A 16,083-nucleotide genomic window follows, 5' to 3' on the forward strand; every position below is an offset into this window, starting at 1 on the left:
TGTAAACGTGATAGATATTACACCGTATATCTCTTGACTGTTATAAACGTGATAGATATTACACCGTACATCTCTTGACTGTTATAAACGTGATAGATATTACATCGTACATCTCTTGACTGTTGTAAACATGATAAAAAAAAACTGTGCCGCCCCCCCCCAACTAGAGGGGAACTAAGGCTGGGAAGGAGAGCAAGAATGTCGTCTTTTTAATATTTTTATTACAAAGCTTCTATCAACTCTCTCTGTCTGTCTGTCTGTCTGGTACAAAGCTTCTATCAACTCTCTGTCCGTCTGGTACAAAGCTTCTATCAACTCTCTGTCCGTCTGGTACAAAGCTTCTATTAACTCTCTGTCCGTCTGGTACAAAGCTTCTATCAACTCTCTGTCTGTTACAAAGCTTCTATTAACTGTCTGTCTGTCTGGTACAAAGCTTCTATCAACTCTCTGTCTGGTACAAAGCTTCTATCAACTCTCTCTGTCTGTCTGTCTGGTACAAAGCTTCTATTAACTCTCTGTCTGTCTGGTACAAAGCTTCTATCAACTCTCTGTCTGGTACAAAGCTTCTATCAACTCTCTCTGTCTGTCTGTCTGGTACAAAGCTTCTATCAACTCTCTCTGTCTGTCTGGTACAAAGCTTCTATCAACTCTCTCTGTCTGTCTGTCTGGTACAAAGCCTCTATCAACTCTCTCTGTCTGTCTGTCTGGTACAAAGCTTCTATCAACTCTCTCTGTCTGTCTGTCTGGTACAAAGCCTCTATCAACTCTCTCTGTCTGTCTGTCTGGTACAATCTGTATGTCTGGTCAAAAGTTTGTACACGTTAGTTCTGCAACACCCAATCTCGGATCAAGCTAAATGTTTTAGTGTTCTCTTAACTATTGAGTTTTTCTTGCCAAAACAAAAGTAAGTGTTGTTTAAAATGTATTTAAATTAAAATTCAAATTGTTAAAATTATAAAAACGTATCTGTGACACAAAAAGACTTATCTTTTTGGTTAGTGATGAACTATGATTTCAAAATTGTACAGGTAGGCCTAAGTAGCTTATTGCGACATATGGGGCACCATCAGTGGTTGGACGCTACAAAGGCTTCCTAAGTAATATAGATCAAGATCATCCCAATCTATCCATTATTCACCTTGTGAGTTGTACTACACAGGCAACAGCTTGTTAACATTGAAGCCTACAATTCATTCCTATTTGCATCGAATTATAACAACTGTAAATAAAATACAATTACATGCATAAAATAAGCTCATCTATCAACTGTTTAGTGAAACAAATGATGAGCAACATGTTAAACTCTTATTGTAAACTGAGGTTTGCTGGATTTCGAAACGGAGTTGAATCGCTCGTTTTGTTCATCTGTTTAATACAAGTTCGACATTTTTCTGTTGGCGATGACTTCAAAAAGCCTAAAAATGTTTGACATGGCAGGCATCTAAGGTTAATGAATTAAACCAACCTCATTGATTCAATCAGTTTCTCTTTAATCGAGATATTAAATTTAACATAACTTGTTTGTTGACGAATTACTGCCTAATGACATCGATCTCTATGCAATTCACCAAACAATGCTCTGTGAAAAAATAACGATTCGCTTCTAAGATGTAATAAATTTGAAATATTTATATATATAAATGACAATTTTTAAACATCTGTTAGTGATGTTCAAATTGAATTGCAGGAAAAAAAAATAGATTTACTAAATTACAAAATTATGTCTTCAGTGAAAAGAATGTAAACATAGGAGGCAACACACCAGAGATATGGCTGCACTGAAATGTTGCTTTAAAATTCCAAAACTGTCGAAAATGGAATTATTTTTTTGCTTTTCTATCAACATACATGGTTAAGTTAGATCGAGTGGGTAACAAACTGAACGAGTAAGCAAATAGACTGAATCTAGCCACTAGAGGAGACATTGGCCTTGCTTGAGGCTCATTTAAAGCTTGACGTTTCTAATATTGTCAGACTGCAGGAGGCATAAGGCTTAAGTTACAGTTCAACCTAAAAATAGTAGTCCTTAATATTCAATAACTTTAAAAGTTACTATTCAAAGTTTTGTAAGAGTCATGACAATGTGATGAAATTTTGTGTAGTCACTGTAAGTTATTGACAAACTTTTGTATAATTAGTTATATAATCAACGATCTGTTATTGGGAGCATGAAAATTAATACATAAATGACATTTTATTCAAATTTACATTCTCACGCTTCTTTATTAGTATCTTGCTTAGAGGGGGGACGCTGGCGGATTTTTTCAAAGAAAGAATACGAAAAGGGGGCGGTAGACCAAAAAAGGTTGAAGACCACTGATCTAGATCTATTACAAATTTAATGATATGACTGATCCAAACTCATTGATACAAATGCACTTCGTTAAATCTTTGTTTTTGTTTTTTAAACAAGCATTTTGTTGTTTTTTTTTTTCTTGTTTCATAGTCAAATTTGTTAAATTATTTAAATTGTAATTTCTTAGTAAGGTTTTTACAAAATCCGTTTCATCATCTTCAACGAACTTTTCCTGCTTGTTAGTGAGAGACGTATCCAACAAGATGAATCTAAAATGTTCTTTCAATGAAGATATGCCCATACGTCTTCGTCAATGCATCAAAACGGTTAAACTTGTCCCAAACGTCGTACCATCGTTCGTTGACGTATTTTGCGTGAATAAAACAGGCCCTCCACTTAACCGTCTCATAGTCAAAAGAGCTGAGCCGAAGGCTCTTCGAGCTCTAGGCTTGTAAGCTTGCTTGAACAACCGTTCTGTCTGGAAGAGATCCAAGTCATTGCCTATGTAAAGCATTGCTATTTTCGATAAATCCGGCACTCCGGGCGCATGGACTAGAATGCATGGCCGAAGGCCGAGTACACCGGGAACATCCGCCATTTTCCTATGTTGTACCAAGCTAATCGTGCAGGACTCGCCATTAGTGTAACGGTCACTTGAGGAACGGCGCATGAATTATCGACAGGGACGTGGGAGCTCTCTTTCAACTCCGCTCCGTGTAATGGGAAAGCTCTCGCATTCCCTTGGACACTCCCACAGGAGTTTTGTTTTGCTATTCATTTAGCCTTATCACGTCCTCAAATGATCGTTTCCACCCAAGTGCCACGTTGAGGCAGAATAGCATACCCGGGCCTCCACTTAACCAGGATGAACTATCGACTATCCAACCTGTTTCATACATGCTCACATGCTCTACTGCCTCCAGTGTCTCTCACCTTCAGTAGCGTCCCTTTATTTGACCCCCACTATTTCTTACAAGGAGAAATAGTGCAGAAGTCAAGAGAATGAAATTCAGCAGCACAGTATTCTGGAATATGTTTGGCATCGGGGCTTAGCCTCGAACCCTTCAGGGTGATCTTGCAGCGCTATATAGGACTCCCTAGAGTGGCCTAGCTGATTTAGTCGGGACGCTAATGTAAATGTTTGAAAAATGCTGCAATATATAGTGACGTTCCGTGGTGTTTGAAATTTTATTTCACGTAGAGCCCCCCCCCCCCCCTTTTTTTTTTTTGCAATGCATTATTAAGTAGTTAAACTTTTAAAAAGTACTCTTTTAATGAAATCCGACCGTCGTTTATGAAGTATCGAGTCTCTATGTGCTACAATTTGTGTTAGATTTTACTGCTACACAGAAACAATTTGTGTGTGAGATTAACTGCTACATAGTAACAATTTGTTGTGAGATAAACTGCTTCAGAGTAATAATTTGTGTGTGAGTTTACTTCTACACAGTAACACTTTGATGAACGGTTTGTGCACAGATTATAAACTATTCTAAAGGGGGTAGGGAAATGCTCTATTGTGGTTATGCTGAGGGCTATTGAATCCATAATTGTATGATTGAAAAACAAAAATCAATAGCTTGGAGCTATGTTGTACCCTTAGTTGTGACTCGACTTGCTGTGTGGGCGTGGTTAGGTGCCTGAATGGAAGTGGTGGGAGACACGGTGCTACTGTAGAGATAGACGAACGTACAAATTTTAGTCCAGTCACTCATTCACTAGACCATTGATCCAGCGCTCAGGTAGTACTAAAAATACGGTCTGCCCTAGTATCGGGGACCTTTTTCTTTCTGGATTTTGTACACTGTTTACTCTTGGGATTATTGGCTATTGACCAGAAGGATTGCTCTTCTGACCGCTGGTTCAGATTCTACGTTCCTTATCCTCTACTCTCAGGTAATACTTCATCTTGTACAAGAAATAATATAGCTATCAAAGGACATAATGCAGTACTGATGAAACTGACATCATTACTGAACTTGAGAATAATGAGCTTAGTTTATCTACAGACTAGATCTGTGCACAAAATCAGAATAATTAGCACTAGTCGACACGCGGCGTAGCATACGCCGCTATTAACCGGAAGTATTCATATAGGCAGCGTATTGTCGAGCAGAGCGTATGACTCTGCTTCCGTGAGTAAGAACAACGGACAGGGCGTCGACATAGTTATCCCAATGTTCGTAAATAAAGCTTTCAGCTGTCTTGCGAATTCATATAGGCAGCGTATTGTCGAGCAGAGCGTATGACTGTGCTTCAGTGAGTAAGAACAACGGACAGGGCGTCGACATAGTTATCCCAATGTTCGTAAATAAAGCTTTCAGCTGTCTTGCGAAGTTCGAGAGCAACAGTTTCGTCGATGACATTTTCCCAGAAATATGCGACTGATAGTAATAAACAGTTACCTGATGCAGGAATGTCGACTACATTGAAAGACCTGTTGACCCCAAGAAATATATCTGAAGCGGTGGCCATGGTTAGCAATGGAAGAGCAATACGAAGGTGCAAAATCATAACAAAGCTACAGAAAAATTATGCAATTATTTTGATGACACCAGATATGGAGATGTGTAAATACACACATAAATTTAGTCAAATATAGAAATGTAAAGAGAAAGATTACTTGTTCTTCCTCCCTCCCCCCCCCCCTTTTTTTTTTTCTGAGACGTGCTCTCTGTCGCCACGAAAGTTACGTGGGATAACTCTAGTCCTACTTGCAGAAACAAAAGATTTCTCTTTCCATGACTTTTTCTTGGTGTCCCGCATGATTGGGCCACGAAGAGAATTATATATATATATATATAGCTAGTTTATCTACAAACTATATATGTGCACAAAATGAGAATAATGAGCTTTGTTTATCTACAGACTAGATATGTGCACAAAATGAGAATAATGAGCTTTGTTTATCTACAGACTAGATATGTGCATAAAATGAGAATAGTGATCTTAGTTTATCTAGTGACTAGATCTGTGCACAAATTAAACTCGAGCGAATAAGAGAAGATTGGTTGAAATGTCAAATCTTGAATACTAGTAACAAACATATTGAGAGTAGTAGATCAAGGTCTGCCCTAACATGTGGCATGGACTGTGTCTTAGGATGTTTTAAGTTATGTACTACCCTGAAGATAGTTTTAAAGTTGACTCTGCATAGATGTACTCCAGGTAAATGTATAGGCCATGGTTATAACCTGAAGGTTACTAAAAGGTTTGAATGAAACCTTTTCGTTTTACCTCTGTATGTTTTAAAAGTGACTTTTTATTGAACAGTCTTCTGGTTCATGCCTTGTATATAGATAGAGGTATTAGTAGAAGCTGGATCACTTTGACTTAAACTTAGTAGGATCTATTGAACATTTCAGTATTTAGAGGTATTAGTAGAAGCTGGATCACTTTGACTTAAACTTAGTAGGATCTATTGAACATTTCAGTATTTAGAGGTATTAGTAGAGGCTGGATCACTTTGACTTAAACTTAGTAGGATCTATTGAACATTTCAGTGTTTAGAGGTATTAGTAGAGGCTGGATCACTTTGACTTAAACTTTAGTAGGATCTATTGAACATTTCAGTGTTTAGAGGTATTAGTAGAGGCTGGATTACTTTGACTTAAACTTAGTAGGATCTATTGAACATTTCAGTGTTTAGAGGTATTAGTAGAGGCTGGATCACTTTGAGTTAAACTTAGTAGGATCTATTGAATATTTCAGTGTTTAGAGGTATTAGTAGAGGCTGGATCACTTTGACTTAAACTTAGTAGGATCTATTGAACATTTCAGTGTTTAGAGGTATTAGTAGAGGCTGGATCACTTTGACTTAAACTTAGTAGGATCTATTGAACATTTCAGTGTTTAGAGGTATTAGTAGAGGCTGGATCACTTTGACTTAAACTTAGTAGGATCTATTGAACATTTCAGTGTTTAGAGGTATTAGTAGAGGCTGGATCACTTTGACTTAAACTTAGTAGGATCTATTGAACATTTCAGTGTTTAGAGGTATTAGTAGAGGCTGGATCACTTTGACTTAAACTTAGTAGGATCTATTGAACATTTCAGTGTTTAGAGGTATTAGTAGAGGCTGGATCACTTTGACTTAAACTTAGTAGGATCTATTGAACATTTCAGTGTTTAGAGGTATTAGTAGAGGCTGGATCACTTTGACTTAAACTTAGTAGGATCTATTGAACATTTCAGTGTTTAGAGGTATTAGTAGAGGCTGGATCACTTTGACTTAAACTTAGTAGGATCTATTGAACATTTCAGTGTTTAGAGGTATTAGTAGAGGCTGGATCACTTTGACTTAAACTTAGTAGGATCTATTGAACATTTCAGTGTTTAGAGGTATTAGTAGAGGCTGGATCACTTTGACTTAAACTTAGTAGGATCTATTGAACATTTCAGTGTTTAGAGGTATTAGTAGAGGCTGGATCACTTTGACTTAAACTTAGTAGGATCTATTGAGCATTTCAGTGTTAAAACAAGACAACGACTACAACAGTGTTTGTAGACATGAAAACACGAGGGCTAAGACACAGTTCTTGTGTTTGAATTAGTGTCTTACCACTTAGGTCATCAAAATACAGTTCCTTTAAGTAGCATTGTAGCATTCCATCTTCTTAGTGACTCTGTGTTACATGTGACGTTTGGATAAAATATGGGGTCTGTATTACATGTGTGTGTGTGTGTGTATGATGAAACATGTTTGTATTACATGTGTGTGTGTGTATGATGAAACAAACATGTTTTACATGTGTGTGTGATGAAACATGTTTGTATTACATGTAATGTGCATGATCATAGTATCATCATCATGTTGTCTGTATTACATGTGTTGTATATGATAATACATGTTGTCTGTATTACGTGTTGTGTATGATGAAACATGTTGTCTGTATTACATGTATTGTGTATGATGAAACATGTTGTCTGTATTACATGTGTTGTGTACGATAATACATGTTGTCTGTATTACATGTGTTGTGTATGATAATACATGTTGTTTGTATTACATGTGTTGTGTATGATGAAACATGTTGTCTGTATTACATGTGTTGTGTATGATGACACATGTTGTTTGTATTACATGTGTTGTGTATGATGAAACATGTTGTTTGTATTACATGTGTTGTGTATGATGAAACATGTTGTCTGTATTACATGTAATGTGTAAAGCAAGTTGTCTGTTCTTCTTGCATACGTGTACATTATTTTTGCCAGAAATGTCCTGCTTTATGTCCCCTCCCCAGATAATGTCCTTGTCCTCCATGGACATGTCGCGTGCTTGTTTGTGCACTTGCATGTGCTCTGGTATGAACACGACATAGAAGGACAACAGAATGATTGTTGAAAGCAAGTCCCTGGATGATGTCTACCACACTTAGTGGTCTGTTTGCTCGTCTGTCTCTGACCTGCTGTGTTGATGGTGTGCGTGCCTGCCTCCTTGTTTGTCTGTCTGCTGCTGATAGTGGGCGTATGGTGGGAAGTCCCAGAGATTCATCACTGGTCAAGTGATTGGACGTGTGCAATCAATTAACCCTAGCAAGGGAGAACCCCGCAATTGCTGGCCTATTTTCACCATGTTACATTAATCACTTGCATTTCTTATATATATATAATGTATAGGTTATAAAATAAATATTTGTGTAGACTTTAGACTTTAGAGCATCTGTCGAGGTTGTAAAAGAAGTTCATTTTGAAGTCGTCTGTTTAGACATTGATTTCTGTTCTGCTTGCTCCGGAGATAGTTTTCAGGACATGCAACACCACACCATGCAATGTCCACAGCAAGATTGCTGCTGAATATAACATACTATTACATGGAGTTGTCGGTGTAGCGAAAATGAACCTATTTTGTCACGGTGTTGGCGGTTTAGGTAGTTTGAATCTATTAGACATGCGGTTGGCTGTTTAGCTTACATGCGGTTGGCAGTTTAGTTAGCTTGAACCTATTTTGTCATGGGGCTAGCAATTTAGCTAGCATGAACCTTTTAGACACGAGCTTGACAGTTTAGCTAGCTTGAGCCTAATAGCCATGAGGTTAGCAGTTTAGCTAGCTTGAGCCTAATAGATCTGAGGTTGGCAGTTTAGCTAGCTTGAACCTAATAGATCTGAGGTTGGCAGTTTAGCTAGCTTGAACCTAATAGATCTGAGGTTGACAGTTTAGCTAGCTTGAACCTAATAGATCTGAGGTTGGCAGTTTAGCTAGCTTGAACCTAATAGATCTGAGGTTGGCAGTTTAGCTAGCTTGAACCTAATAGATCTGAGGTTGGCAGTTTAGCTAGCTTGAACCTAATAGATCTGAGGTTGGCAGTTTAGCTAGCTTGAGCCTAATAGATCTGAGATTGGCAGTTTAGCTAGCTTGAACCTAATAGATCTGAGGTTGGCAGTTTAGCTAGATTGAACCTGCCTTGCCGCTGATGTTAGTTGATGTGTCGGACGTAACAGTAAAAGAGGTTTTGTATCAGAAGTAAAAACATGAGTGTGTCACTCTGACATGTACATTTCTCACGTGAATGACAGAGAGAGAGAGAGAGAGAGAGAGAATGTGCTAGACATCGATCGTGGGAGCACTAGCAAGTGTTAGGATGTGATCTGTGCTAGATCTTCGTCATGTACCAGTTGAAAAGTGGAATCACTTGATAGTCCTGGGTGATACTCAATCTACTCAATACATGACAGTCATGCAACAGAACACTTGACAAGTCCCTGGGATACTTTGAAACTACTCGTGTCCTTAGTTTCTTGGTGCTGTGACTTGATCCATTGACGAAAACTACACTTTCAATGTTTTGCTAGACCATTCAAAATTCACCACTTTATATGTTCTAGTTTAAAGTTTCAGGTCGTCATTATCATCTGTCTCCACAGTTGGAGTAAGCAAATCCCTTTCCCCCATTAGCATCTGTTCTTAGCAGAACATCATAAGAGAGGTGGCTCCATTCTTTTGCTTTGTCCAACCAGTTCTTTCTTTGGACGACCCATTTTTCGTGCTCCCTCTTCTGTACCTGCTTGAAGGATGACTTTTGATAATGAGTCATGTCTTAGAAATATAGGACCGAACTTCCTCAGCTTACGTCCCTTCACAGTATTGGCCTGCCGTTGAATTGTAAAAGTCATTTCCACAAAGCTTTTATCAACTCACCCTGTCCATTTCTTCGTCTTCAAACAAAATATAAAAAATATTGTTTCAAATGTTGTCACGTGACGTCGTATTGCTTCCAAACAAACAAAAACAAATCTAATGTTATGTTCTACCAGACAAGCCTAAGGGATTTTATCACCGTTCACACCAATCAACCAAACAAAAAACAAAAAAGTAAAGTTCCTCTTTCAGAGCTTGCGACCTATTGGGCAGATAATGTAAAAGTCATCTGTTTCTGTGACCCACGGTTAACGAGGGTGCCATGTGGCCAGCACAACGACCAACCGGCTTTACTTTTCCCCAACTAATGTAAGAGACACATTAGAACTGGGTGGACGCAGAGGCGCCCAGAGATCCCGAAATTAAAAATCTTCACCAGGATTCAAACCCAGGACCACCGGTTCGGAAACCAAGCGCTTTACCACTCAGCCACCAAATGAACCAGAAACTTAAATGATGTTTAGGCAGGTGTTCACTTAGGCACAGCTTGGTTCTTGACATGGCAGACGTTCGACGTAAGCAACAAATCTAAATCTTGAAGCAGCTGAATGGAACAGCAATGCCTGGCACTAGAATGACTAGTTGTATTGGCCCAAGTCAAAAGAAATGTCGTATCTGGTCGGCATAGAATCAAGTGCATTGACTTGGTCTAAGAAATGTCGTATCTGGTCGGCATAGAATCAAGTGCATTGACTTGGTCTAAGAAATGTCAAAAGAAGTATAACGGAAGCGATATACATTTGCTCAAGAGTTAACTGTAACCAAAAGTTGTTTTTCTAGCGTACTGTAACCAAAAGTTGTTTTTCTAGCGTACTGTAACCAAAAGTTGTTTTTCTAGCGTACTGAAACCAAAAGTTGTTTTTCTAGCGTACTGTAACCAAAAGTTGTTTTTCTAGCGTACTGAAACCAAAAGTTGTTTTTCTAGCGTACTGAAACCAAAAGTTGTTTTTCTAGCGTACTGTAACCAAAAGCTGTTTTTCTAGCGTACTGTAACCAAAAGTTGTTTTTCTAGCGTACTGTAACCAAAAGCTGTTTTTCTAGCGTACTGTAACCAAAAGCTGTTTTTCTAGCGTACTGTAACCAAAAGCTGTTTTTCTAGCGTACTGTAACCAAAAGTTGTTTTTCTAGCGTACTGTAACCAAAAGCTGTTTTTCTAGCGTACTGAAACCAAAACTGTCTGGAAGGCTCCACTGTTAAATATCAATGTGTGCCAATATTAATACCTTTGTGTCAATGTGACTTGCTTTGGATGAAATCCTAATATTTGTTTGTGACCCGATGTATGTTTGTCTCTACCAGATCATAATCTAGATGTGGACATTTCCAACTAATAACATATGGAGACTTGAGACTGATGCACAGAATGGAGCTTCTTATTTGCTCTATAGGAAATGGTACAAAAAGACTCACTCACTTTCGTGGTATTTAGCTGATCTATGACTGGTGTGAAGCTAGTACTCTCCCCTTAGTCCCTGGAGGGATTGGGGCACTAGCCCTACAATTAAGAACCACGAATGTTACCTGAGCGTGTCTAGATCTGGAGGTAGACTTGACATGTTTGACATTGTTTTCCAGGCTTCATTTACTTCACACTGTCACATGCCAGTGTACGCTGTGCAAGGGTATCGCCAGCACATGTGTAACTCTACCCGCGCGAACCCAACTTCTCCCTCTAGCACCCCATCACCCATAGCACTTTGATGTGATACTGTTACGTAGCGCCTAAACTTTGTATGTGTATAATAAAGGTAGAATCTTGAACTGCGCTGTGAACGAAGCGGATACACAGCCCAAGTGATGGACATGTTTGTTCTATACACTAGTGTTTCTCAACCCTTTTACAAAGCTTATATCAGCTCACTCTGTCTGGTCAAAAGTTTGTAGATGTTATTTCTCTGACACCCAGTGTCGGATCAAGCTGAAAATTTACACAATTATTTCTTTTACTTGACAATACAAGAATCAATATAAAAAAATTAACCAATTAGTTAATTAACAATTGGTAATAAATTATTGTGTTTGGTATTTCAGACCAAGCTAAAGAAATTGTACTTGACTGAAGTGGTGGTATAAGCTGAATTAGTCCCCTTTATAGATTGTTGTCTGAAGCGTAGTGAACACAAACATGAAATAGAAACAATAGATAACTCTACAATCTTCCATGTTCATAGACTCTTCGCTAGTAGAGTGGTTAACGCGTTGGCTTGAGATGCCTGATGAGTAGGCTTTAGCCCACAAGTTCGAATGCAGGCCTTTTCTTTTTTTTTATTAAATTTTTAAAAATAAATTTAAAAGCTATCGCCCAGATACCACGTTCTGACTCCCCCTCCCCTTTCCAACTGGTCCAGACAAGTGATAGGAGCATAGCGTAATGAGAAAGCTAAAAGCATGAAATTGCGCTAAACAAAAACTATTGGTTAATAAACTATTTCTAATATCGACAGATTTATTATTGTTAGTCTATATCTATTAATTGAATGACATGACTGACCCAAACTAATTGATACACTTAATATAAGAATATCAGGTGACCGAGCCTCGCTCGGATGAATAATTTGTTAAGGAAGTCATACCCGAAGTCATTTTGGGAATATTCTTGTAATTACGAAAATGAACGATCGGATAAAGACTACTAATCTGAAGAGTTGTTTTAGTGTTCTGTTAGTTCTAATTGTAGGCCTAATTGTACATGTCGATTAAATTTAAAGTCTTTTAAGTCCTCCTACAGCCTAGACAAACTACAGCTCACGTCCGTCTTATAGTTTTACAATCCATCTTTTGCGTAAAACAATTGTAGGCTTACTATTAATGGCTTGAAAGAAAGTCATTGCAGTGTAACTTTTCTACGTTATAGGGTAAAACATGCACTTAGTGACAAAGTAAAATGGCGCATTTTTTCTTATTAGACTTAAATCATCGCATTAGTTTTCTAAAGAAACGTTTCCGTGGGGCACCTCAGTTGCGCCGAACAATATGCTCGTTACCCATACGGGATACGTGCCCTGCCCAGCCTGACTATAAGAAGTTCATACCGGCTTTTGCCATCCTTCCATCCCAGTGGTGCTACAGCCCGTGGAGGGATATGGCCTGCTTTTACACATCCCTCCATTCAGATCTCTCTTGGGCCTTCCGTCAACACGCCCTAACTCCAAGCTTTTTACCGAGGTTTATAGTTAAATCAAAAGAGACTGCAGCGTACGCAAACTCGTTGACCGCTAGATGGATATCATGTTTAGTGTGAGCAAGTAAGGCGTAGAGAAGCTGTGTTATGACCCTTTCCTTTGTTTTGGTACAGGAGAGGTAGACACCGAAGCATGAGCACATGGTAATAATTCACCAGCAAAATAATAATAATAATAAGGCTTGTCTTAGAGTCCGAAAATTAATGAGGATTGCAGCTGTGACCTACATATCTTGCCACTTCCAAGGCAAGCATAACCGTTGTCCGCGGTGCTCGATTAAGATTTTCTTTTAGCGTCTGCGTTTGTCCTCGGCAGCAAATTTTCTTTTGGTCTCAAATGTGTATCCGAATTCTTTAAGTCCGACAGTTACGCTGGACAGAGCAGTATCCTGTATGGGAGACGAATCTCAGACGAACGCATGCCAAAGGCAGTCTTTTTTGGTGAGCTAAAAAGTGGTCTACGTAACACCGAAACGCTTAAAAGACCAGCTTATGGCGCAAACTTGACTTAGCTGACATAGAAGAGAGCATATGGTTGCATGCAACCTCAGAACGAGACAGCTGGAGGTCACCAGCAAAATAAACAACAAAGTAAAAGGTATCTACACCGCTCTACACAATTAAAGAGTAAACAACTTATTAAGCACTTAAAACACAATAACTAATCATATATCGGCACATTTAATTTCATTACTTTTCTTTCATAGTTCTATAATAAATCAATCTACAGTAAGATGGTGCGCAAATGTTTAATTAGGTCTATTGATCCTTTAGAACTCGATCTTGTTTGCAAAGAAATATTTTAGTATACTGCTGTAAGCTTAGTGACGTAAGCAGCGTTTTTCCCGTTTACGTCATGGAAAATTTTCATTCATAAAACATTCTAGCCAAAATTAATTTTTCGATAATGAGCCATTTTCAAACCGATATAACGGTCGATCTCGAGTTTTCCCGATGTGGCCAATGAGATGAGAATTTTTTTCTCACTATTATGCACATACCGTGAAATTTTAAAGAAAAACGTTAGAGCCGTTTTCGAAATAAAATTTATATATATATATAAATATAAATATATATACATACATACATACATACATACATACAAGAATTGCTCGCTTAAGAGTATAGGATTTGTTGTTGTTTTTTTAAAGTTTTGTTTGTTTTTTATGTGTGTATTTTGCTTGTTTCTAACCGGAAGTTCTCTCTAAGTTAAGGTTCCCTAATTTCCAATGAAACCTTTACACTCCAGCCACGAACCAGCAGGTCTATAGTTCCCAACTCCAGGTCTCTAGTTTGTTCTTGTCCATGTACTTTTCAAGTCTTGTTTTCAGTGTCTTGTTTCTCGTTGACTAGTCCACCACGTCCCCTTCTCTCTTTCTACGGAGGGGCTATGCGTAGCCCAGGTTGAGAACCGCTGGTCTCCACTCTGCTTAAGCAAGTGGCTTGGTTTGGGAAATCAATCACCCTTGATTCATTCGTTTTTTTACTTTGGACTTTGGTTCATTCTTAAAGGCAAGCTAAAAATCCAGAGTCGCATGTAACTAATACACCACGGCCTGCTTTAGATGTCAACAAATTACGTAGAGGTGAAAAGAACTGAGCCGTGACGGGGGGACTTCTGCAAGAGGAAAGAGACATTCTGGTTGTTGCTAAACGTGCACGGTGTCGGAGTTTCTCGTTTTGAAAGAATCTTCAAACATGTTCTCACACCTAAAACTAACCAAAAGTGATCAAGTATGGTACTAGCGTTTCTCTAGCCCTTAACACTGAAAGACGTTTATGTAGATGGGATTTGTCTATGTGGATGGGTTCTTTCCCCTTGCACTTTAAGCCCTAGATCTAATAACGAGTTGTGTGCCCTGAGATGGTGATTTATGTCCAGTCTGCACCGTGGCACTAAAAGTGCTGAGCTATTGCACGAGGACAACTAAGTAGTGCTTCCCTGCACACACACACGCACACACACACGTCAATATTTCTTCCAGGCCACTGTTGGCTAAAGTTTTTGTTGACATTTGGGTGATTGATGTTAATACTACATAGCAGGTATACATCATGAGTACAGCAGATCATTGGATAAAATTCTGAAAATTAAAAAAAATATTTTAAAAAGTTATAGAAACAGTAGATGTTTACAATTACTTGTTTAGCCTCCACACAGCAATGTGCATGTATTAATTAGGGTGTGCTTAGGGAATGAGAAGGAATACCTGGCATCGTGACTTAGATCTACTTGCTTTGAATTGCTCATTTAGCGCTTCCAAGTGAACTCAAAATAAAAATAACTGTATTCCTGAAGTTATGGAACTTGTTTAAACTGTTTGCCACTTTGGTGAGCAAGTAGCGAGCCAGTCAAGCGAATACGATCGTGACTCAATCTGACTGAGATTGAAAGGGTGTCAGAAATGAATGGAAGGAACTGGCCAGTGGGGCTCAACAGACTCGTGTGGCTAAGTTGTTTTGCTTTGTTGCGGGGGAAGCTCATTTTACCCGTTTTCGTGACCATTGGTTGATGAGGATGTTAATTAGCCAGCACAGCAACAAATAGACTGTCCATGCCTGATGCCCTACTAGAGCTGCTAGGTGTACTCAGGAATGGTGTGGGCTGTGGAAAATGCACGCTTGTCTGCTTTAGGATTGTGTAACTCTCTTCACCATTGAGCTAGGATGCACCATGGTACTGCCAAAATTTACTTGGTTGAACTAATTAACGATGCATCTTGACGTCTGTTTGTTACAATGAATGTGGTTGTTGACTAACTCTAGTCTAAACTATTTTGACCACCCCCCTGCAATGTTCTTACAGTAGTAGCTATCAAAGTGGCTACTAGGAAGGAAAGTCAGTTTGGTGTGTACTTTGTGTATTGATCAATTCATAGGTCGTTACTGTCTGGCTGATAGCGCACCAAACTGACTGGTGGGCGTCACCGTGCTTTGAGATAGTGCGCGAGCTCGGCTAGTAGTGGGTTGAATACCTGGAGGTGAAGACCACTACACGCCCCACCCCTTGTGTCCCAATCTGATCCGTCCACATGGATGATCGTTAAGCAAAACAAAAAGTTGTTTTCTTGTTTTAAAACCATTTGTCTTCAAGTCAAATACCTGCTTTGGAGCACAGCTGAGGGAATCCCTATTCACGGTCGCCCAAGGCAAGAATATTTTAATTTTACTACTTGAAAATTCATTGCCATCTCTCTGTTCAATCTGGCTGATCTCCTTTTGAATGGCTGAAATCATTGAGATGTGTGTCTCCTAGGGCACTACGTTTTGTGTTAGTGACTACGTTCAATGCGTTCTTTATGAATTGTTTGATAACACTGAAGGAAAGGAGGTAATGATTTTGTGTGCTCATTCCATGTACTTGTTTTTCTTTTAATGTGGAGAATTTATACATGCAAGAACATCTTTACCACAATTCTTACAAACAAAACTTTTTACAAAGCTTATATTTACTCACACCGTCTG

General features: G+C 38.7%; 1 protein-coding gene across 20 annotated transcripts in view; it reads left to right on the forward strand.

Annotated features, from left to right (window-relative positions):
• Positions 1 to 16,083, forward strand: part of LOC106058482 (uncharacterized) — a 92,724-nt gene that overhangs the window by 38,154 nt on the left and 38,487 nt on the right. Inside the window, exon 1 of one of the 20 annotated variants that reach the window (XM_056045142.1) lies at positions 4,017 to 4,192. The exons of 17 other annotated variants lie outside the window; for them this stretch is intronic. The gene's annotated coding sequence lies outside the window, so the exon portion shown is untranslated. Of the gene's footprint in view, positions 1 to 4,016; positions 4,193 to 15,609; positions 15,768 to 15,796; positions 15,950 to 16,083 lie in introns of those variants that run through there. 2 more of the 20 variants (XM_056045141.1, XM_013215924.2) reach the window with 2 other exon arrangements.

Source organism: Biomphalaria glabrata, chromosome 10, assembly GCF_947242115.1.
Source record: "Biomphalaria glabrata chromosome 10, xgBioGlab47.1, whole genome shotgun sequence".
Lineage (NCBI taxonomy): Eukaryota > Metazoa > Mollusca > Gastropoda > Planorbidae > Biomphalaria > Biomphalaria glabrata.